Raw genomic sequence first — 26433 nt, forward strand, 5'->3', positions numbered from 1 at the left:
CAAAGCACAGATCCACATGGATCCTCAGGATTTTTGCACTGGGTCACCCCAAATTCACCATCAGATCACATAGCATGTCCATGGCTACAGTTTGTATCAAAAAAATCACTCACCCACTGTTGCCTGGGGCCGCAGTGGTGCAAAAATGTGGTTACAAACATGGATCGACATGGATCCTCAGGATTTTTGCATTGGGCTACCCCAAACTCACCGTCAGATCACATGTCTGTGGCCACAGCATGAACCACAAAAATCATACATCCACTGTTTTGTTTAGAATATTTTTTTTCTTGTTTTCCTCCTCTAAAACTACATGCGTGTTATGGTCGGGTGCGTGTTATCGAGCGAAAAATACGGTATCTAAGTGTGGGGCCTGATTTATCTGTCAACATGATGTGAAACCAGGTTGGTAAAAATGTCAGTCTTTGTATCGATAAGCCAATAATTTGGAGTGAGGATGAACCACAGGATAAAATGAAGAGCAGCAATACTCCCCCCTGTAGGGATGGCGTGCGCAGGGTGGGGGCACACCTCACATAATACACGCTACAGCGTGTCTAGCTGCCATGACCTATCTCTCACCTCTTGTTTCCTTTGCAATGTGCCGTGCGCTGTCCTTGACCTTTGTCTCTTTTGCAAAGGTTGCTAATTTTCCCTCTGATGAGAACATGGCGTGGATGGAACAGGTTCCGCAAATAACTGTGAGAAGAACCTGAGTTTACAGGGTTAAACAGCTCAGAGTGTGCGTCCTGCCTATTGTGGGGCGGAGAGACTGCATCACTTCCGAGAGTCTCAGTTCTTTGTTCTGTCTGCTTTCGCTTTTGTCCGGGACAGACACGTTTGTGCGATGTTCCTTGCTTTGCTGGATAGTGGCTAGATTCTGCTGTAAATAAACTGCTTTTAGTTTTAGTAACTCTGCGTGAGAGCCTGATTTATGCACACCGATGCACAGAAGACAGAAGGCTTCGTTCCTGAACGCTGTGTGACTCTGCTTTGCTCAGAGGTTTGGAATGCGTGCTGCTCAGCAGAAGCCTGTCGCGTATTCCACGCAGCGCTTTCAGCAAGACACTAAGAGTTCCAGGTTTTTCCAGTGCAGTCTTTTTTAATGTGAGCTATATACAGGCATTTACAAAAGAAACAGTCCATACAGAGTACTCACAAACGAATACTCTCCACCACAGCACCACCACACTACAGCACAACCACCACGGCCACTGTTAAACAGGCTTTCCTTTTAAAACAGGTGATAGCCAATCACACTAATCACACTCCTGCTGAGTCACTCTGACCCAGCAGAGTATTGCATCATCCTGTTGAAGCCTGCAGACTTATCCAGTATCCTGCGAATCCCAACACTCCTCCTTAAGTCAAAGGCTTGAGACCTAATAATTCTCTTAAGTCTCGAAATTTAGGAGCATCCAAACATTTTGTATACAAATCTGCCACATTACACTTTGTGTTACAGTGCTGTACCTTTAACACATTTCTTTCCAAAGCATTTTTCACATTTCCGTATCTTATAGCAATATGTTTACTCTTGCTTTTAAAGTTCTGTTGGTTGGCAAGCTGTTGTGCAGCCATGTTGTCACTTAGCACAGTGATTGGCATTTCAGAAGGTATTCCAAGCTCTTTTGTTAGGCAAGCAAACCATTCTATTTGTGATACACATTCGCTTATGGCTGAGTACTCTGCTTCACAAGTACTTGTGGCAACAAATGTTTGTTTCTGGGATTTCCACTGAACCAGGGCATTTCCAATATATATGGCATAACCAGTGGTAGACTTTCCATTTTCTCTGTCCCCCCAGCTGGCATCAGCGTATGCATACACTTGCTGATCATATCCTGTATCCAGCACCAGTTTGTAATCTTTTGTGCCTTTCAGATACCTTAGGATTCTTTTAAGTGCTACCCAATCTCTCTGAGCCGGGTCTGCACTTCTTTGGCTTAACATGTGCACTGCCAATGTTATGTCGGGTCTTGTCCAACAACTTAAATATAACAGAGAACCCAACAGAGAATGAAACGCTGTTGCATTCTCACATTTTTGTCCTTCTGGTTCATTTTTGTACTGGGTAGTTATGGGAGTGTCAACCTCATTTGCCCTCTCCATTCCATATGTCTTCAGTAACTTTTCGATTTTTTCCTTCTGACTCAGAGAGTAGACACCCTCTTCATTTCTCTGAACCTCTACTCCTAAGTAATTCTGAATCTCTCCCAAATACTTTAGTTTGTATTTGTTACCTAGGCTGTTTATAAACCAAGACACTTGCTTTTGTGCAGTTGTTATTAGACAGATATCATCAACATACAAAAGTAAATAACAAACACTTCCTTGCACCATTGCTGAATATAAACAGGAATCAGCCAGGCTTTGTTTGAATCCCATCTTTTTCAAAGTTGTGTCTATGCATTCATGCCATAGACGTGCACTTTGGTGTAAACCGTATAGTGCCCTTTGCAGTTTTAACACCATGCTGTCTTTTTCCAGCTCATAACCTGGTATTTGCTGTAAATACACCTCGGCGTCAATAGGAGCATTTAAATATGCTGAGGCAACATCAAAATGATTAACTTTTAACCCTCTCAGACTTGCCATTGCTAAAACTGATTTTACTGTTTCAGCCTTTGCTGTTGGGGCAAACACTTCATCATAATGTATCATTTTCCTTTGTGTAAAGCCCCTTGCAACCAACCTGGCTTTCCTCTGACAACTACCATCAGCCAGTTTTTTCACTTTAAAAACCCACTTACAGCTTATGGGCTTTTTACCTTCAGGCAATTCTGTAGGTACAAAGACATTGTTGTTTAGCAGAGAGTTATACTCTGCCTGCATTGCCTTTAACCACACCTCTTTCTCTAGAGTAGGTAACTCTTGCACTTCTTCAAAGTTTTCTGGCTCAGTTACACAAACCTGGTTTATGGTGGCTGGGAACCCATAACGGTCTGGAGGTTGACCTTTATTACTTCTTGCAGACCTCCTTGGTTCATTAATCTCACCCCCTGGGCTACCTTCAGGACTGCTTTTGGGGTGGATTGATTCTGGAGATTTACCTCCTCCTGTCCCTGTTGCACTTTCTTCTCTCCCCTGCTCCATGCTAGCAGCTGGAGAAAAATGCTCAACCTTTACCTCCTCCCTTTCAGTTTCTCTGGGAGAGCTGCCAATTCTTAGCTTTGTTTCAACTGCCTTATCAGGTATGCTCGGCAGTAAAACTTTTTCTGGCAGCAGGTTTGCATGTATCTTGGGCCAATTTCTTTGCTCATTAAAGCTGGCTGATCGACTATAACTCAAAAGATTTTTATCATCTTCAAACCTGTAGGCTTTCGTACCACTTTCATACCCAAGAAACAGCAACTGCTGTGCCCTTTTCCCACCTTTTCTTCGGTTCTTTACAGGTATGTCAACCCATGCCTTTGTCCCAAAGATTCTCAAATGTTGTAAACTGGGACTTTTGTTATAGAGAATTTTATAGGGTATGTCATCTAGTACCCTTGACCACAAGCGATTCCCAATATAATTCGCAGTCTTAATACTCTCAGCCCAGTACTTAATTGGAAGATTTGCATCTGCTAACAATGCTTTCATTTGTGTCTGCAAGACACCTCCCCTATGCTCTGCTACTCCATTCTCCTGAGGCGTTGCCACATTGGTAAGCCTATGTTTAATCCCTTGGGAACGCAACCAGTTTCTTAGGGAGCTTGCCATAAACTCTCCTCCCCTGTCTGTCTGAATAGAGCACACCTTTTCGCCAAGTTGCCTTTCTACCCTTCTTACCCAGAACTTCAAAGTTTGGGCAACGTCAGACTTTTGCTTTAATGGATAGACCCAGCCAAATCTAGAATAGTCATCCACTAGGATCAAACAGTACTTGTTGTGGGAGACACTTGGTGGAAAAGGACCAGTTACATCAGCATGAATCAACTCCAGTGGTTTTTTGGTTTCTCTCTGGCTTGCTCTTGCTACTGGGCAAGCCCTGCTTTTAACCTCCTTGCAGATATTGCAGTCTAAGTAATTATCACAACTTTTAATGTTTTTCATCCCCCCACACAACTCCAATGTTTTGTTTAGCACCTTATAGCTTGCATGAGCCAGACGCCTGTGCAGGAGATGAATACACATATCATGGGTTGGGACATTTTGCACATTCGCAACCTTAGACTCACACTGCAGTACATACATATTAGCTCTAAGGTTAGCATTTGCCAACACTGCCCCATTTTGCTTTATCTGGCACTGATCTCCCACAAAGTTTACTTCAAAGCCTGCTTTTGCCAAGTCAGGAATGCTCAGGAGATTGTTTTGCAAACTAGGCACACACAACACATTCCTGAATGTGTGTCCCAGCTGTGGGAACACAACCTCCCCCTCACAAACCACATTAGCTTTCTGGCCCGTAGCAAGACTTACATGTTTTTTGTTTGAAGCCCTAGCATCAGTTAGCAGTCCTTTTCTTTTAAAAAAGGTTTGAGAAGCTCCACTGTCCACAACCCACAGCTCTTCATTTTCTTGACCATCTGCAGACACCCAAGCGGTAGACTCCCTCTGCTGCCTCTTGTGCTTCTGCTGTTTTTGTTGTTTTCTTGGGCAGTCCCGCAGCAGATGTCCACTGGACTTGCAGCAAAAACACCTTTTTACTTTGTTGACCACTGGCTGGTCTGCAGCAGCTCCTCCTGGCTGTTTCTCCGGCTCCCGACACCTCTGCTCTTCCCGGCTGTTGTTCCCTCTGGGATGCTCCAACAGCTGGGCTGAGGTCATCTTTCGCTCTGCATGCCTGTCCTCCTCTGCATACAACCGTCCAGTAACGTATTCCAGAGTCAGCTTGTCAGTCTCTACTGACTCGAGGGAATTGACCAGCATATCATAGCTGTCATCAAGGGAACTCAGGACTATAAAGACTTTGTCCTCTTCCCCCACAGGCCTCCCTCTTAAGGCTAGCTCCTGGAAACAGCCTGTTAGGAATTTTAGGTGGTTTACCAGGGATTCCCCCGGTTTCTTTCGACACCGGTACAGTCTCCTGGTCAGTGTTATCAGTGAGCCAGCTGTCTCTCGCACATGGACAGCCTTGAGCGCATTCCACGCCTCACTTGCCGTCACCTTATCAGCTATGTAGACTAGCTGGCTGTCGTCCACTCCAAGGATGATCGTAGCCAAAGCTTTCTCATCCTTTTCAAGCTGGGCCTCTGCTAGTGCCAGCTTTTCATCGTCGTCCTCATCCTCCTCAGTGGGCTGCGGTGGATCTTCCACCACCTTCCACAGGCCCTCATGCTTGAGGAAGTGTTGCATGCGGACCGACCAGGTGCTGTAGTTCGTGGCCGTCAGCTTCTCCAGCAACATGCCAGTTCTGGGGACTTCCGGTCGGTGCCAGCGCTTAATGGCAGTCCTACCTCCGGGCTCCGGAGAAGGACTGCTCCGCAAGTTCGGGTCTTACCCGCTACGGCGAGTGGGGGACCCCTAAAATCCCAGGCGCTGAAGCCTGAGAGCAAGGAGACTCGGTGGGCACCTTTGCGCCCCCCGGTACTGTGAAAGAGCCTTTTTAAAGGCTCCGGAGCGGCATCGGGAGTGAGCGCGGTGCTGAGAGTCGCTACCCAGCCTGCGGAGTGAAGCCGCGTCGCCATTAGCGGAGAGCGCCGATTCCTTCCTGAAAAGAAAATCCGGACTGGATTCCCGTGAGTAAGAACGGGAAAAAAAAAAGAGAAACGGGACCTTTAAAATTGGGAAAATTTGGCTGAAAACGGGAGGGCATAAAATAAGGAAGTCTGCCCCCCCCCCGGACTGCAGTAACTTAAAGCAACGAAAGACCTCGCTGCAGTTATAAGAAACTTAGTTGCGAACTGTCAACCCTGAGCTGTCAAAAGTATCTCTTCCCTCCCGATCGGCAGGAGAAGGGGGAAAGAAGACAGTCTTGTGAAGATACTTTTAATTTAAAAGGAAACAAAGTTTTTCACTGCCCTGATCCCCGGGGACGACCTGCCAGGAGTTAACACCGGGAAAACTGTTCTCTAAAATAACTTTGAAGTGGACATAGACTATACCTTAAATGGTGAATAAGTTTTAAGACTTTTAAGACTTGAATGGGACTTTGTTACAGATATTTGACTACTTAAATCTAACTGGAGAAAAAGTTTTACAACTTTAATGGCGGACTTTAGAATTTTTACATCCGGCTTTCTGTTTCTTTGTTTCCTCTAACTTGGATACTATTAATTGCTCCCTCTTGAGGACTAAGAGGGAAAAAACTGTAAAGTAACTGACTAACAGTGGGATTTTCCATTGCAAGTTTTTCCTGTGAGAACGGCCTTAGGATATGAGTGGCACGGCAGAGGAGATAAGAACCAGATCTAAAGCTAAACTAACACAAAAGAAAAGAGGCTCAATCTCTGGCAACACAGTGCCTGCACCGGAAAGTGCGACAGCAGCATCAATGGAATCTATGACACAGGCACTGCTTAAAATAAATCAATCCCTAGAGGCCTTAACAAAGCAATCTACAGAAAATTCAAAGAAATTGACAGAACTTACAGCAAGATTGGATTTGAACACTACATCAGTGGCGACTAATACAGAATCTATAAATAGACTGATTCAGGAATCTTCAGAAACGAGGAAAATTGCAGAGAGTGCAAAATCTGTTGCAGGGGAGACACAGGAAAAACTTGTGCCGATTGAGAAAAAGGTGAATGAGCATGAAGCGGCCCTCTCCTTACTGGAACTACAACGGAAAGAACGGAATTTGAAATTAAGACAGGTTCCAGAGAACGAAGAGGACAATCTGACGGAATTTCTCACAGAGGCAATTCTGGAAAATTGGCAAGGAGATCTGGAGGAAGATGAAGTAGAGATAACAACTGCTTTCAGACTTGGTAGAAAGCAAAGCAAGAAGTCAAGGGATTGTCTGATTACCTTCAGAACCAAAGAGGAAAGAGACAAGATACTGAACCTCCATTATCAAAAAGCTTTGGTGATTGGAAACATTCAAGTCCAAATCTTTAAGGACATCCCTAAATATATCTTGGAAGTGAGGACTTTCTATAGAGACTTGGCCAATTTGTTGAGGAAGAACTTTATACTCTTCAGGTGGGAATTTCCACAGGGGTTGTCCTTTAACTACAAAGGGAAGAAAGTAAGAATAAGAACAGTACAGGAAAAAGAACATTTTTTGGAGAGAAACTTAGAGGACCTACAGAAAGGTACGGTGGACCCGGCAAAAGAAGGTCAAGGATTGACACCAGAAGGAGGAGGGCTAACGGACATTGCAAATCTATCATTTGGACTACCACAACTGCCAACTGAAGAGGAAGAAAAGCTTGGAGCAGTCGGAGGGTCTAACATCTAACAAACAAAATGTCTCTGCAACTTCTTAGCTGGAATTGCAACGGTTTGAACCATCCCAGAAAAAAACGACAAGTTTTTCATATTTTGAAAAGGGAACAACTGGATCTGATATGTCTACAGGAAACCCATATAACCAGAGCACACAGGAAACTGTTGGTGAACAAAAGATTGGGACAAGAATTTATATCTTCTGATAAAGTAAAAAAGAGAGGAGTAGTGATTTATGCAAAAGAAAAATTGGACCCAAAAATGAAATTTAAGGATGAAGAAGGAAGATATCTGGCAATTGAAGTACAGATTCAGGGGGGAAAATATTTGATAATTGGAATATATGCACCAAATGATGGGAAGGCAGAATTTTTTAAGAAGTTGCATGAGACTTTACTGGACTATCTCGACTGCAAAATAATAATGATGGGGGACATGAACGGAGTGGTCTCCACAAACATGGATAAGGCACAAAGACAGACAATATCTAGAGAAGGAAGACTACCAAAGACTTTCTTCGAGATGACGGAAAATATGGACTTGATTGACATCTGGAGAACAAGGAATCCTCTAGAGAGAGAGGGAACTTTCTTCTCGGAATCTAAAATGACATGGACAAGAATTGACCAAATCTGGGTATCTAGTGTGATGGCTACAAAGATTAAGAAAGTAGAAATCTGCCCAAAAACCTGCTCCGACCATAACGCTGTAAAGATGGAAATGAAAATGACAACAACTGGATCCTTTAGATGGAGAATGAATGACTCCTTATTTAGAGATGAACAATTTTGTAAAAAGGCCCTAAAGACATTGAAAGATTACTTTGAGATAAATTTGAGAACAGAAGTTGAAAAAAGAACAATTTGGGACGCGAGTAAAGCCGTGATGAGAGGCTTCCTGATACAACAGAATTCAATCAAGAGGAAAAAGCAAAATGAAAGGAAAGAAAGAATTTTAGAAAAAATGAAGGAAGGAGAAAAGAAACTGAGGTCAAAACCAAAGTCTCAAGAAATTTTGAGAGAGATAAAGTATTACCAGACGCAATACATGGAATTGACAAATCAAGAGATAGAATGGAAAATTAAACAAATGAGACAAAGGACTTTCGAGTCAGTAGACAAATGTGGGAAGCTCCTTGCATGGCAACTGAAAAAGAGGCAAAAACTGAATACAGTTACCTGTTTGGAGATAGAGGGAAAAAATATTCATAAGCCAAATGAGATAAGTAATTGTTTCCAAAGCTTTTTTAGGAAATTATACACACAAGGGCCAGTGAACGAACAAGAAATAGATGAATTTCTAAAAAATCATGGACTACCTAAAATTTCAGAAGAGAGCAAGTTGACTTTGAATGAGAAAATAACAGAACAAGAAATAGAGGAGGCCATTCAAAAGGCACAACTGGGAAAGTCTCCAGGACCAGATGGTTTGACGGCCAGATATTATAAAGCTTTGAAAGAATGTTTAGTGCAACCATTGAAAGAAGTCTGCAACGAAATACTGGAGGGGAAAAAGGCACCTGAAACGTGGAAAGAGGCTTTTATCTCACTTATACCAAAGACTGAGACTGAAAAGAATCAGGTCAAGAACTACCGCCCGATATCATTACTAAATGTGGATTACAAAATTTTTGCAGACATTTTAGCAAAAAGACTGAAGAAAGTATTGATAGGTGAGATTCATAAGGACCAAACTGGCTTTCTCCCGGGAAGACACATGTCTGACAATGTGAGGAATATAATAGACATTGTGGAACTGCTGGAAATGAACATTAACAGAAAAGCGGTTTTGATTTTTGTGGACGCGGAGAAAGCCTTTGACAACATTTGTTGGAGTTTTATGAAAAAGAATCTCCAAGGGATGGGGGTAGGCCAAGGTTTTGAAAATGGTATAGGTGCAATATACTCTGAGCAGAAGGCAAAGCTAATTGTGAATAATGTGGTAACGGAAGAGATAGCTATAGAGAAAGGAACACGACAGGGATGCCCTATTTCCCCTCTACTTTTCATACTGGTCCTGGAGGTTTTGTTAAATATGATTAGAAAGGACCAGTTGGTTAAAGGAATTCAGGTCGGAGTGAGAGAGTATAAACTAAGGGCATTTGCAGATGACCTAGTTTTGACTTTGCAGCAGCTAAACACTAGTACAAAAAGAGTTTTAGAACTGATTGAGATATTTGGTCAAGTTGCAGGATTTAAATTGAACAAACAAAAAACTAAAGTCTTAGAGAAAAATCTAACAAATGAAGAAAAAGAGACATTCCAGAATGAAACAGGTTTGGAGATAGCAAAAAAAGTGAAGTACTTGGGGGTGAATTTGACAGCGAAAAATGTGAATTTATTTAAAGACAATTATGATAAATGTTGGACAGAAGTCAAGAAAGATTTAGACATATGGTCAAGGCTGAAACTTTCCTTGTTAGGCAGAATTGCTGTTATCAAAATGAATGTATTGCCTAGAATGTTATTTTTGTTTCAGACATTACAAATAATAGACAAGATGGACTGTTTCAAGAGGTGGCAGAAAGACATATCGAAGTTTGTCTGGCAGGGCAAAAAGCCAAGAATAAAATTTAAGACATTAACAGATGCAAAAGATAGAGGGGGTTTTGCCCTGCCGGACCTAAGACTTTACTATGAATCAGCAGCGTTTTGCTGGTTGAAAGACTGGCTGCTCCTCGAGAATACAGACATTTTGGATCTTGAAGGATTTGATAACAGATTTGGTTGGCATGCATATATATGGTATGACAAGGTAAAAGCGCACAAAGGTTTTAAAAACCATATGGTGAGGAAAGCTTTGTATAATGTTTGGATAAGGTATAAAGATTTGTTTGAAAGTAGAACCCCTAGGTGGCTGTCACCAATGGAGGCAAAAGAGGTGAAAAAATTGAATATGGGTTCTAATTGGCCTAAATATTCTGAAATCATAGAACAAGATGGTGAAAAAATAAAATTGCAGAGTTTCGAGAAGCTGAAGTTTAAGGTCAGAGATTGGCTACATTACCGACAGATAAATGAAGTTTTTAAACAGGACAGAAAGAAAGGCTTCCAAGTGGAGAAGTCAAAACTAGAAACAGAACTGTTAGAACCCAATACTAAAAATCTGTCAAGAATGTACAATTTGCTGTTGAAATGGAATACTCAAGAGGAAATGGTGAAATCTAGTATGATTAAATGGGCACAGGATATGGGGCATGACATTGAGCTTGCTGACTGGGAGCAGTTATGGACCACTGGTGTTAAATTCACGGCATGTAATGCCTTAAGAGAAAACATTATGAAAATGATCTACAGGTGGTACATGACTCCGGCCAAGTTAGCTAAGATCTATCATTTGCCCAACAATAAGTGTTGGAAATGTAACGAAACGGAGGGAACCTTCTATCACCTTTGGTGGACCTGCCCGAAGATTAAGGCTTTCTGGGAAATGATCTATAATGAAATTAAAAAAGTTCTGAAGAGAACCTTTGTTAAAAAACCAGAAGCCTTTCTCTTGGGCATGGTGGGCCAAATGGTGCCAAAGAAGGATAGGACATTTTTTATGTATGCCACTACAGCAGCAAGAATTCTTCTGGCAAAGTATTGGAAGACGCAAGATCTACCCACGTTGGAAGAATGGCAGACGAAGGTGATTGATTATATGGGACTGGCAGAGATGACTGGCAGAATTCGAGACCGGGGGAAAGAGGCGGTGGATGAAGATTGGAACAAATTCAAAGTTTATCTTAAAAACTGTTGTAATTTGGAAAATTAGGGGCTCAGGGTAATAAGAGATAAAGAACTACAGTTGTATTAATAACTTATGGAAGTTAAATTTATGAAATATATAACAAGTTTATTGCGAAAGGGTTGCTGAAAAATCTTGAAACAAGAATGCAGAAAAGGGGTGGTACGGGGAAGTCGATTTTCTGTTTGCTTATGTTTATGTTTTTGCTTTGTTTCTTTTTTACTTATGGAAAACTAATAAAAATTTATTTAAAAAAAACAACAACAACATGCCAGTTCTGGACTGCTCCATCCCTGCAGCTCACCTCCAGCACCCACGGCTAGATAACTGCCACCTGTACTCTTGCGCAGCGGAAGCGTGCTGGGCCCATAACCCTGTCGCGTATTCCACGCGGCGCTTTCAGCAAGACACTAAGAGTTCCAGGTTTTTCCAGTGCAGTCTTTTTTAATGTGAGCTATATACAGGCATTTACAAAAGAAACAGTCCATACAGAGTACTCACAAACGAATACTCTCCACCACAGCACCACCACACTACAGCACAACCACCACGGCCACTGTTAAACAGGCTTTCCTTTTAAAACAGGTGATAGCCAATCACACTAATCACACTCCTGCTGAGTCACTCTGACCCAGCAGAGGAGGACTTCCGGCGAGGCAGCATGGCGGCTGCAACAGCAGAAAAGAGCTCCTGAACCCAGCCAGAGTAAAAGGGCTTCCAGGACTGCTGCTGGGCTTCCAGGACTGCTGCCGCCAGCCCTGCCAACTGAGCGGAATCGGGGGTGCCTGGGGCGTCTTTCAAAGGAGCCAAACCCCCCCCCCCCTACGACCTTGTTTGAGCCAGAAAGGCACCCGACCACCCCCCCAACAGCCGAGAGGAGCTCCAAATCCAGGAAGACAGTGGAGCTAACGCAGAGAGGGAGAAAAAGAAAAGGGGGAAAGAAGAAGAAAAAGAAAGAAAAAGGAGCCCTAACTTTACTTTACCGCTGCTGCCCCCATCTCTGCCGACAAAGAGTGGCTGAGCCGGACTGGAGCCTACCCCTCCAGCTGCAAAGCCGCATGACAAAGGAGAAAGGCAGAAAGGAAGAAACTACCACCTTCTTTTCTCCTTTTTTTAAAAAAAGAAAATCCTTTTTTAACCCCTTCCTACCCCTCTCCCCCTTTTTTTAAAAGAAATTCTTTTTTATTCCCCCCCCCATATACCTACTTTCATCATTCTTCTTTTTAAAAGAGGGGCCACTGCTGCTGCAGCCACCCTTTATTTGAATCTTTATTTTTATTTCTATCTTTTCTGCACACTATTTAAAGACACACTTTTCCACACACACACACACACCCTCAATTTAAACCTCATTTTATTTTCACCTCAAACTCCCCTCTTAAGAATTAAAATGGCAGTACCCAGAAGACAGCCCTGAGCCATCACAGGCCATTTCCTGGGACTGCCACTTCGCCCCTGACTTTCCACTCCCTTTTACCTATCCTCTTTTACCTATACTTTACCTATTATTTTTTTTAAATATATATATATATATATATATATATATATATATATATATATGCAGGTTTTGGTGTCCTCGGGTGTCTTCCCGTGTAAAAGTTGGGGTGTCTAGGCGACGTTTCGACGAGGTCTCACTCGTCATCTTCAGGCTGGTGTTTTCGGCTTCTTGTTACTGGAACAGAGCAGGATCTCAGTGTTTGAGTTCCTATAAATACTGTTGAAGGTGTGGTGTATAGCCTCCAATGTTTTGGGCAGAGAGGAGGTTCCCAGGCTAGTGTGCCTTTTCTTCTTTTGTTCCTTAATTACTTGAGGGATATCTTGAGTGATTTCTTGAGCGATATCCTGAATCCCACTTAGGTGGGTCATTAGGTGTGGATTAGTTGCTCAAGCCTTTGTGTCTTGAACTCTTGAACTTTGTGAAGAGTTTTTTTTGAGAAGATGGCTGTACTGCATTTGGTTGTGCTCTGGCTTGGCTTCGTGTATAGGGGCGAGCTGTGGTTTTGTGGCCTGTGCCAGCCAGATCTGTGTAGGGATTGCAGGGGGGTGCAGCATCCGGAGGTGCCACCATGGTTTGGCTACTGGATGGTATCTGTAATTCATCTGTGGAGAGGGTCTGGGTTTGGGTCTTTTGCACCAACCAAAAAATAGCCAATATCCTCAGAAACCCCAAGGATAAAATCCAGTTGGAAAACCAAGGGGTCTATGAAATACCCTGCAAAGTCTGCCCAGCCACGTACATTGGACAAACAAACAGACGAATAAATGCACGTATCGCAGAACACAAGAATGCCGTCAAAAAAGAAGAAAAAACTTCCTCTCTTTTCCAACACATGAAAGAAACAGGACACGAAATTAATTTTGCAGATTCCAAATTGCTCTTTAACATGGAACATCACCACAAGAGAATAATCATGGAAGCCATCGAGATAGAGAAACACCCTCACAACATGAACAAGCGTGACGACACATCCCGCTTGCCAGACATCTGGAAATTAGCCCTCCCCACAAAATCTGACACCAGATCCAGAGGCACACAGAACGCCATCACCAATCAACCACACCAGACCCAAACCCAGACCCTCTCCACAGATGAATTACAGATACCATCCAGTAGCCAAACCATGGTGGCACCTCCGGATGCTGCACCCCCCTGCAATCCCTACACAGATCTGGCTGGCACAGGCCACAAAACCACAGCTCGCCCCTATACACGAAGCCAAGCCAGAGCACAACCAAATGCAGTACAGCCATCTTCTCAAAAAAACTCTTCACAAAGTTCAAGAGTTCAAGACACAAAGGCTTGAGCAACTAATCCACACCTAATGACCCACCTAAGTGGGATTCAGGATATCGCTCAAGAAATCACTCAAGATATCCCTCAAGTAATTAAGGAACAAAAGAAGAAAAGGCACACTAGCCTGGGAACCTCCTCTCTGCCCAAAACATTGGAGGCTATACACCACACCTTCAACAGTATTTATAGGAACTCAAACACTGAGATCCTGCTCTGTTCCAGTAACAAGAAGCCGAAAGCACCAGCCTGAAGATGACGAGTGAGACCTCGTCGAAACGTCGCCTAGACACCCCAACTTTTACACGGGAAGACACCCGAGGACACCAAAACCTGCATTCCTGTACCCGTGAAAATCTACGAAAACAAATATATATATATATATATATATATATATATATATATATATATATATATCTAAAGACAACCCCACTTTTTTTTTTTTTACCTTTAATTCTCATTTTTATCTTTTACCCGTACATTTTTAATCACTTCTTTACAAACAAAAAATAATAACAATAATTAGGGGGAAATATTATTCTTTTTTAAAAAAACAAAAAAAACACACAAAACCATACAATTATTTTTTCTTTTCTTTCCCTATTTCTCTTTTTAAAGCTCTTGTTGGCTTGTTCTTGAGGGGGAAATCTTTTGCCCCCAGCTACGACCACCACTCTCTTTTAAAACAAAAATTTCCTCCATATCACTGCTATTGCTATTGATACTCTCCCCCTCAACTTCCCCCCTTTTTTATTTTTCTCTCCCCTCTCTCTCTTCACCCCTCCTCATTTTTTCCCTTTATTCCACCTTTCATTTTCCATCCCCAATTTTGTTTTCTATCCCTTTTAATTTTTTTAAATCAACCCCCCTTTTTAGCCTGTTCATCAGTTTGTTTTTGAGAGGGGAGCCCTTCCCCCCCACCCCCTCTTTTAAAATAAGACTTCCCCCCATACCATTGCAGCAGCTCACCCTCCCTCCCTCCCCTCTCCCCCTCTCTTTTCTCCTCCTTCCTTTCCCCACCCTTCCCCTTCCTCCTCTCCTTTTCTCTCCCTCCTCCCTCTCTCCACCCCCCCCTTCCCCTAAAGGAAACACATAGACACATTCATATCACCCTATCATAATTTGCCCCCTCATACTATAACTAAAACTACTGCTGCATTCTAATACCGCTGATATTACTGTACTTTCTCTCCTCTCTCTTTCAGCTCTCTCTCTCTCTCTCTCTCTCTCTCTCTTCTCTTTTACTCTAATCTCCTCTCCCCCCGCCTCCCCCTTCTTCTTTCTTTCTTCTTCTTCTTCCCTTTTTCCCCCCTCCACCCTTTACATATAGCCTATTTGTCTGTCTCTGCTTCTGAGTGCACTCCCAACCCCAACTTCCACCTTAACTGGACCCCAGTACAGTACCCCTTTGGGGTATATACAACCCCCTCCGAAACAAACATTTCCCCTGGCCCCACCCCCTAATCTTTTGCATCTCTACCTGCTGACCCCCCCTTTATATGAACTGTCTGTCCGTTAGTCTACTCATCTTCTTACCTGCCCCCCCCCCCCCGCTTTGGCGGCACCGCTGAAGCAACTACAGAAGCCCTACAGAAGTTCTTAAAACACAGGCTAGAAGTGACACAAATGACCACCTAATCCAAACGCTCTGCACAAGCCACCAGCCAGCAACGCCTGATCAGCTCAGCAACCCAACAATACCCAGGAATCACCACTGCCACAACTCCTAACCACCGCTCTACTCCAAGAGGATGCCAAGCCAACCTCAAACCAAAACCATTAGGGAGACTGAGATGACACCAACCAGGGAGATGGCAAACAATGCTAAGACCGTAACTCCCCTTCAAGATGATGACCGCCCAGTAACGAAACGAGACCTGAGGGAAATGGAAGCAAGATTAGAAGCACGATTAGAAGAAACACTGAAGGCCACAATGGCTCCCATGCAGGTACTAATCAACAATCTAACCTCCAAAGTGGAAGCTCTAGAGAACAAGAACCAAATGCAAGAAAGAATAATAGAGCAATACCGGGAGGAGAATGCACGTGTGAACAAGAAACTGGACGAACTGGTAAACCAAATGGAAGCAGAACACAGAGAGATGAAAATTAAGCAAGCGGACCTTGAAGACCGCAACAGACGTTGTAACATCCGCTTCCGCAACTTTCCTGAAAAAACAGAGGAGAAAAGCCCAGCAGACCTAATTATACGCTGGCTGAAAAACACAATCCCAAGCCTGAAACTTGAGGCAGATGACTTGGAGAGGGCTCACAGAGCCCTAAAACCTATGCCAAAACCCAGCGCCCCCCCAAGAGACATCATTATATGCTTCACACGCTACAAAAAGAAAGAAGAGATATGGCACCAACTCAGAAACTCAAGCAACCTCCGATATGGAGAAACCCCCATTCTGGCCTTACAGGACCTATCTCAGGACACCCTAAACCGGAGGAAAAGCCTGCGCCCATGCACCCAGCGTCTCCAACAAGCAGGGATCAAATACCGATGGGGCTTCCCCTTCCGCCTCATTGTAACAACCAACACAACACAACACAACACATGGCTACCAACATACCTGAGGCCCTGCAACTACTAAAGAACCTTGAACTCGACCTCCCACCGGAATGGCAACCGACAAACCCACCAAGTGACAGCCCCAACCACGAGGAAACAACAGCAAACAACTGGACAACGGTACAGAAGAAAAAGAATCAACAGAAACAACAGAAGCGGCACAACAACGCAAACCAATACAGGCAAGCATCATGCTCAGAACCGTCCCGCCGGCCATACGACACAAGAAACCAGACCAAGATTAACCAAACCAATTCATCGCAGATGGACAACCCTACAACAACAACAACCGCAGCTGAATGAAGAAACCAGGAAAAAACCACAAACTGAAGGACTGGTGATCCCCCCCTTTCCCCCTCTCCCCCCCCAAAACATAGATTTAGTTAACACCACCAGCATCCCCCCCAACCCCGCACCCCCACAGAAATCCCCACCCCAACACCAGTCCAGACGACCTCAACCACATTCCCCATCACCCACACCTTCAACACCCCCATACTCCATACTAGGGAAAAACAAATCCTCCAACCTTAATAACACAACCCACAATCAGGCTAAAATCTGATACCCAACCAGCACTATGGTGGCACCAGAGCATACCAGCACCCACATCCCCACCCCAACACACCAACAATGTTGCTCATAACACTGGCAACATTGCTTATGAACCTTATACCTGACAGCGACGCTACAAAGTCACTTCACACTGTCTCGCTGATCACCCCCTACCGCAAACAACAGGGGGGATGGCCTGTCCTTGAACACGGCCTTCCACACCAGCTGAGACCTAGGACCAACTGGCTAAATGCCAGATGGCCTAAAATACCCCAAACAAACACCTATATGACTACATATAGGAAACGCTCTACAACTTACCCCCCACTCTTTAACCCAAATCTTACTCTAATCCCATTAGCCCCCCACCCACCACACCCTAGGTCAGCGCAACCCCACTGGTTCTTTAAACAACATGAAGAGAGAGACACAAGACAACCCGAACGGGTTGGCAGGGAATCGCCCCACATAATGCTCTATGCTCTCTATACGTATGACTGTACAGCCATCTATTCCAGCAACAAAATCATCAAGTTTGCTGATGACACTACGGTGGTAGGGCTCATTTCAGGAGGGGATGAGTCCGCCTATCGGGACGAGGTGGAGCGGCTCTGTGTTTGGTGTGGAGAGAACAATCTGGCTCTAAATACGGCTAAGACCAAGGAATTGGTGGTGGATTACAGGGAAAAAAAGGCGGACATTCAGCCCTTGTATATCAACGGGGAACGGGTGGAGAGGGTGGCGGAATTCAGGTTTTTGGGAGTAACTATCGATCAGGGCATGACTTGGAGCGCAAATACCACTGCTCTGGTGAAGAAGGCCCAGCAGAGAATTTATTTCCTCAGACTTTTAAAGAAGAACAATCTGAGTGAGAGACTGCTGGTGTCCTTCTACCGAGGCTCCATAGAGAGCATTCTTACATACTGTATTTGTGCTTGGTTCTCCAGTTGTACAGCTAGGGAGAGGAAGGTGCTCCAGAAGGTCATAACCACAGCCCAAAGGATTATTGGTCATCCTCTCCCATCTTTGGAAGAACTGTACGGTTCCCATTGTCTTAGGAAAGCAAACAACATCCTGCAGGATTCATCTCACCCGGGATACAGTCTGTTTGCACTACTGCCTTCTGGCAGGAGATATAGAAACATCAAGTCAAGGACAAATAGACTGAAAAACAGTTTCTATCCAAGAGCTGTGGCCTTTTTGAATGCTGTAACTCGATAGTGTGACCTGGGAGTTTGATGGGTGTGGGTGTGGGTGTGGCTGGAATGTGGTTTGTTTGGTTGTTGTGGTTGTTTTGCTTTTGTTGTTTTTAAGGGATGGCATCCAATTTCGTTGCACTTGTGCAATGTTGCACTTGTGTAATGACAATAAAGAATCTAAAAAAATAATAATAGATAAGCAAGATGGCTAACCTAAAAGCAATCACATTAAATGTGAGGGGGCTGGGAAACCCCATAAAAAAAAAAACGCATCACCTCATACATAAACACCATGAAACCACACATCACCTTCCTACAAGAAATACACAACCCACCCAAAGGCAGCAAACTCCTGAGCGACCCCCGCTTCAGTCAACAGTGGGTCGCACAAGGCTCAGGGAAAGCTCGCGGTGTAGCCATAATACTCAGTAGAGACCTGAACTTCACCGCCACAACAGTCCTCAAGGACAAAAAAGGCAGATTCATTTTCGCTAAAGGGACACTTGATGGCAAAATCAAACTGACAATCGGCTCCATATATGCCCCAAACACGAAACAATTAGAATTCTTCCAGAAGACACTAAACAAATTCCTCTCCTTCTCTGAAGGGGAAGCAATCCTAGGAGGGGACCTCAATCTAAATATGAAAGGTTTATCCCTGAAAGATATCCACCCCACAACCCCATGGGCAACCTTCCTCCGAAGGAAACCCCCAACAACTAGCAACTCTTACAAGTTACTAAAAATGCTAAAAAACAGGGGTCTCTACGACATTTGGGGTGAGCAAAACCCGGGAGACATCAGCCATACATTCCAATCGGGACGCCATGATACAGTGTCCAGACTAGACAGCATTCTACTCACACAGGGTCTGATTCCCTCAGTAGAATCAACAAACATAGGTAACATTAAAATCACAGATCACGCCCCAGTAGAAGTCACCATTAAAATAGGAGAAGGAACACAAACCACCCCATCATGGTCCTTCAGCCCCATCCTAACTACAAACAAACAAATTAGAGAGAGTCTCACAAAAACCCTCCAAAACTACTTCAAGGAAAATGATGTAAACAATATAACAACCCCCCTCCTATGGGACGCAATGAAAGCGGTCACCAGAGGAGCTTGCATAAAAGAGAAAACATTCCTTAAAAAATAAACCTCCTCAAAAATTAGCAAAATAGAACAAGACATCACAGCCCTCTCATCACGCTACAAACAAACTGGATCTAAAAAACTCCTCAAACTTATAGAACAAAAAAGGAGAGAACTAGACTCCCTAGAAATTAACAAAACAATGATCAACATTCTATACTCTAAACAACACTTCTACGAATATGGAGGGAAAAACTCCAGATTACTAGCAAATAGATGTAGGAAAAAAGCACTCAAAACAAGAATACACTGCATCACCAAAAAAGACGGCAACACAACATTCTCCCCCAAAGAAATAATCTCAGAATTTGCAGAATTTTACTCCAACCTATACACCTCCCATAACCCACCAGAGAAGGAAATCAGAAAATTTCTAGCAGGACTGACCATGCCTACCCTAACTGATGAGGAACAGGAATTCATGGACAGCCCTATCACCCCAGAGGAAATAGATGCAGTCCTCAAAAAACTGAAACCACATAAAGCCCCAGGCCCAGACGGCTTCACAGCAGAATTCTATAGGAAATTTAAAGAACCCTTGATGCCCTACATGACCCGCCTATTCAACGACATCATAAAAGGGGGCCCCATCCCCAAAACCTGGACCCACTCCAAAATAGTCTCCATCCCAAAACCACTAAAAGACAGCCTCAAAGTAGAATCATACCGCCCAATCTCATTAATAAACCAAGACTACAAGACATTCACATCAATCTTGGCCAACCGCCTAAAAATCTTTCTACACAAGTTAATAGCCCCAGACCAGACTGGCTTTGTCCCTGGCCGCAATATAACAGACCCCATCAGGAAACTACTGAACCTGATCGAACACAGCAAGGCAACCAAACTCCCATTGACAATTATGTCCCTAGACATCCTCAAAGCCTTTGATTGCTTAGAGTGGAATTACATATTAGCAGTACTAACTAACATGAAATTTGGCCCCAACTTCCTACAAATCCTCAAACAAATATACTCCCAAGCCTCAGCAAAATGCAGAACTAACAATATGGATTCTAATACTATAGCTATCCAAAGAGGCACGAAACAAGGGTGCCCACTGTCTCCCTTCTTATTTATCCTGGCTCTGGAACCCCTAGCAATCCGCATCCGAGCAGCCACAGACATCAAGGGAGTGGAAATAAAAGGCAGAACCTATAAATTAGGGCTCTTTGCAGATGACCTAATGGTCACAACACCAGACCCCATAAGCACAGCAACCTCCCTAATCAGAGAACTCAACACATTTGCAGTGGTGTCGGGCCTACAGGTAAATTTTACAAAGTCAGAAGCTATGTGCTTCAACACCCCTCCTCACACCCAAAAAGAACTCACGAAGGTCACCAAAATAAAACTTTGCCACACCAAGTTCAGATACCTAGGGGTACAAATAACCAGAAACCTCAATAAATTGTACCTCCACAACTACAAGCCCCTGTGGCGATAAATTAACAAAGACCTAAAGAGATGGAATAACATGAATTTCACTCTCTCAGACAAAATATCCATGATCAAAATGATCACACTCCCAAAACTAACCTACCTATTCCAAACCCTCCCAATCTGGATCCCCTCAACCCAACTTCGCAGTTGGCAGAGAAAACTACACTCTTTCATCTTCTCACATAAAAAACCAAGAATAAGCTCCAAATACCTGCACCTCCCCACCTCAGAAGGGGGATGGGGAATCCCCAACATAGAAGCATATTACACTGCCAACCAAATACGCCATATAATCCCATATATACTAAAAGATGAGACAAAACAATGGGTACACCTAGAGAGGGACACAATTGAAAACACCTGCACCACAACATACCCACTCCTCCCAAACAAACTAAAGAAAATTCCCACAACACTTAACAGGTACACAGAGACCATGCTCAAAGCATGGAAAACACAAATAGGCAAACTATCCCCAACCCCATCCCCACTAATCCCCCTGGCGTACCACCCATTATTCCACCATGCAGCACAAAACCTCCAGACAAAAACCTGGTGAGCCAAAGGCTTGTATCGCCTAATAGACTTTTATAAAAATAACAAACCCCTGTCAACACAAGAAATACAAGACAAACTAGAAGACACCCAAATGCCCTGGTTAACACAACACCAACTACACGCCCTCTTAAACAACCCAACAGTAAAATCAGCAGCAACTAGGCCCCTGACAACCTTCGAAAACCTCCTCCTAACAACAAAGGGAAACGGTAAAGGGACAGTATCCGCAATATACAAAATACTACTCCAAAATCCCGCAAATCCCCTAGACGCAATCAAAAAACAATGGGAGAATGACATAGGCTATGAGATTAACCCCACTCAATGGACCAGAATGTGGTCTAAACCCCCCTTTAAATCCATATCAACGAAAAGAAAAGAACTCACACTGAAACTCACCTACAGGTGGTATCTAACACCAAGGAAACTAGCGCTAATACACCCAGGAACCTCACCAAAATGCTGGAGAGGGTGCACCTCCACAGGCACATACCTCCACATGTGGTGGGAGTGTCCCAAAATCCAACTATTCTGGACGACAGCCATACAAGAAATATGTACAATAACTAAGCAAGTAATAGACATAACCCCAGAATTGGCCCTACTAAACATCTTCCAAGACAACAATGCCCATTTACACCACAAAGAACTCATAACCCACCTGCTTTCAGCAGCCAGAAATACCATAACCAGACACTGGAGAGACCTGTCAGGAGTAAGCATGGACCAATGGTACCAAATAGTATGGGAAACAGCCCTACTAGAAAAATTAACTAATAAACTGAAACTGACACGGGGACAAACAGAAGAAGACACCTTCACCCCGGTATGGCTCCCCTTTATCACACACACAGCCCAACAGGACAATGACAATAATCCACCAACAGCATACAAATCAATATGGCTAACCTGATCCAAAACACCCACCCACCTCACTCACACACGAAAACAAAGATCACCACAGCCAATCACAAGCAAACAATCACACCCTAGGCCAACCCCAACCTCTCTCACCACCAAAGGAACACAAGTGAACAACACAAACAACACTGACACCAAACTCTACACACATTAAACATAATAGAAACACCGCCACCCGACCCCACCCCCATCCATCTTCCCTCTCTCCACCCCCCTTTTCTTCCCTCTTTCTTTTTTCTTCTCCCCCTAATGCCTCAACAAATGAAATGGATTTGTAAAAATGTTACATGGAAAAAACAAACAAAAAACGAGGCACTACACTTCTGTAAAACAAGAAAATCCTTAATAAAATATTTTTTTTTAAAAAAAAAAACTCTGACCCAGCAGAGTATTGCATCATCCTGTTGAAGCCTGAAGACTTATCCAGTATCCTGCGAGTCCCAGCCGGACCTTATCTCTCTGAGCAATAAATCTTCAGAATAACTGGGCGACGCCCATGGGGGGTCACGATTGGAGGAATGAGAAGGGCAAAGTCTTGAATGTATATTTTGCATATGCTTGCCAATAAAAAGGGCTCTGTGAAGCTCACCAAGGATGGCTCATGGTACACAGCCCACCTGCACCAGCAACTCCTGTCTCACCTCCATTCCTTCATCTGGTGCCCAACCTGTGGGGCTAGAGCTTACTCACTTTGCCCAGGATCTTTCACGGATCCTGGTGAGTATACGTTAACAAAGGGAGATATGGGGAGTTCCCTCTCTGCGCAACAGCAGCAACATTGTAAAGATCTGCAGTGGGGAAAATAGGATGGAGCCCTGAGCCCCAGTGCGAGTCCTGCATGCTTGGCATCTCTGCAGAGATGTGTCCTCTAATCCCAAACAAAAATAGGCCTAAAAAGATTGATAAGAGAATTCTCAGTGTATTGCCAGAGGGAACACCTGGTCGTAAATTATCAGAAAACCGAAGTTATGGTTTTCTCAAGAAAATATAGGCCCCACAGTAGGCGTATGGACAATCAGCCAATCGAACAGGTCAAAGCTTTCAAATATTTGGGCCTTATCTTCCAGTCCACGGGGTCATGGGGAGCACACCAAAAATGTGCAAAAGAAAAAGCATCCCAAAGTGCTAAGACTTTGACTTGCTTTTTCCATACAAAGGGTGGCAAACATATACCATCAGCCCTAGAAGTCTTCCAAGCTAAACCCCAGCACAGCTACTATACAGGGCTCAAATTTGGACTGGTAACCACCATAGCACTTTGGAAGCTGTTCAATCAAAGTTTCTAAGGCAGATTCTTTCTGTACCGCCGTGCGTCCCAAACACATAATTGAGCCTGGAGGCAAGTCTCCCTTCAGTAGAAGTACGGACTTGGCAAAGAACTCTTAACTTCTGGCTTCACCTAAACTTAACCCCCCTCCCGGCTTACTATCCCTAGTACTTCAAGACTCCCATAAAAGTGCCTGCTTAAAACCGTCTATCAAAAATTTCACCCTTGTGGCCCATCCCCACAAGACCTACTCACTATGGGCCCCACTAAAGCAAACAGTCTAATTGGTTAATGTCTAAAAGATATCGAGCACCAGAACAACCTGGCCACTTTAAGGAAATTCTGCCCTTGGTATGTTCAGTTTCCACCTCTCCATTTTGATTCTCTGGCCCCATATCTGCACAAACTTATTATCCCAAAATACAGACGTGCTTTTACACTTGCAAGACTGGATGTTTTGCCATCTGCGGTACTTGAGGGTCGATTCCAAAAGATTCCACATGAGAAACATCTTTGCCCCTGTGGAGATGGTAGCACCGAAACAGCGGCACACATCCTCCTGTCCTGTACTCTCTACAAAGACCTGAGGAACGAGATCATCACCCCACTCATACTAACCATCCCAGGGCACTCAACCACTGCCACAATGTCCTTTCTTCTATCAGATCAAAATGAACAGATAACAGCAAAGGTTGCTAGGTTCATAGCAGGGGCAATCAGAATAAGGGCCACTAACTGACTGCTGATTCAGGACTTTAAATTGTGCTTTTATATAAAATTTCCTTTTCTGCGTATACTGTAATGTTTTACTGTTGCTATGGCCATTGGCTAATGCAAATAAAGTTTTATTTTTTAAAAAAATATATATATCTGCAGAGATGCCATTCAGCATTTTGCCCCCGCAGAAACTAAGCCTGTGCTTTCGCTTATAAATCCTGCATCTGCAGAACCTCAGCCTTTGGTTGCAATTCTCCGTCCGCACCACCAGGCTTCCCAGCAGTGGCATCACCTAAGCCAGCCCTTGAGGCCCCTGTGGTCCCTTCAACCACATCCTTTATACCATCCAAACATTTCCAGTAATTTTTTTAAAATACATTTTTATTGACTTTGTTTTCTGTCATTACAAACATCTCATATCAATAATATACCGTACATATTACACATCTTCACCCCTTCCCTCCCGTGCTTCCCTCAGCTTCCATTTCTGGTTTGGTACCCCCTTATTACATACTGCTGTTTCTTACAATCCACTATATCATTTCTTCATTATTTTAACTGTTCTCTATCAATAAAGATGTGTGTGTTTATTTAAATCCTGTCATCAAGTCAATGTTCTTTCTTTGTTTCTGCAAATAAGTTATAAAAGGTTCCCACTCTTTTCCCAAAGTCACTGTTATCCTTTTCTCGTAGTCTATCCATCAGTTTTGCCCGTTCCACATAATTCATCAATTTCTCTTGCCATTGTTCCTTTTTGGAATTTCTCCAGTCTTCCAGTTTCGTGCTATCAGAATTCTTGCCACCGTAGTAGCATACATAAATAATGTCCTTTTCTCTTTCGGCAGATCTTGACCTAAAATACCTAACAGGAAGGCTTCTGGTTGTTTAACAAATGTTATTTTCAACATTTTCTTCAATTCGTTGTATATCATTTCCCAATATACTTTTACATTTTTACAATCCCACCACATATGATAAAAAGTACCTTCAGCCTCACACCTCCAACACTCCTTCCTTTTTGTACATTTTTGCTAATTTGACTGGTGATATATACCATCTATACATCATCTTCAAATAGTTTTCTCTCAACAATATACAGTCCGTAAATTTTAAATTTACTTTCCACAATTTTGTCCAGTCTTCGAATTGTATGTTATGGCCTATATCTTGTGACCATTTTATCATCACCGACTTTACTTCTTCATCTTTAGTTTCCCATTTCAAAATGATATTGTATGCCTTTTTTAATAATTTAGAGTTTTCTTCTATCACTTCCTTTTGGAATTTGGAAACTGAATACAAAAAAACCTCTTTTATTGTCTTCTTTAAAAATATCTTTTAGCTGTCTGTGGTGCAACCAGCTTTGAGGATGTTCTTTTATTTCTTCATATTCTTTCAATTTTAGTTTCCCCTCCTGTTCTACCATTAATTATCTACATGTTGGCCATTCTCCCTTTTTTCCCAATGTTTTAAGGGACAATGCTAACCACCAAGGTGTCTTAGAGTCTACTAATTCTTTATATTTTTCCCACACTTTAATCAGTGATCTCCTTATTATGTGATTATGAAACCCTCTGTGTATTTTTGCCTTTCCATACCATAAATAAGCATGCCATCCAAACCTGTTGTCATGTCCTTCCACTTCTGTTATTTCCTCCTTATCTAACTTGATCCAATCCTGGATCCATATTTAGGGATGCAGCTTCATAGTACAATTTTCAATCTGGAAGTGAGAATCTGCCTCTTTCTTTCACGTCTAAGTATCTTGATTTTTATCCTTGGCCTTTTCCCATTCCAGATAAATCTTGAAATCTCTCTTTGCCATTCTTTGAAGCATGCATTCCCTGTTATTACTGGAATAGTCTGGAAGATGAATAATATCCTTGGAAGTACATTCATTTTTATTGCTGCAATTCTTCCCAATAAAAAAAGGTTCATCCTATTCCATATTTCCAAATTTCTTTTAACTTCATGCCAATTTTTTTCATAATTGTCTTTATAGATATTTATATTTTTTGCTGTAATCCATACGCCCAAATATTTTACCTTTTTATGTGCTTCTATCCCTGTCATTTCTATTATTTCAGGTTCTTTAAGGTTTTTTAATAACAGTTTGGTCTTACTTTTATTTAATTTAAATCCTGCCACTTGTCCAAACTCTTGTATTATATTCATTACTTTTGGGAGAGAGTTTTTCGGATCT

This window comes from Podarcis muralis, chromosome W (assembly GCF_964188315.1).
Source record: "Podarcis muralis chromosome W, rPodMur119.hap1.1, whole genome shotgun sequence".
NCBI lineage: Eukaryota > Metazoa > Chordata > Lepidosauria > Squamata > Lacertidae > Podarcis > Podarcis muralis.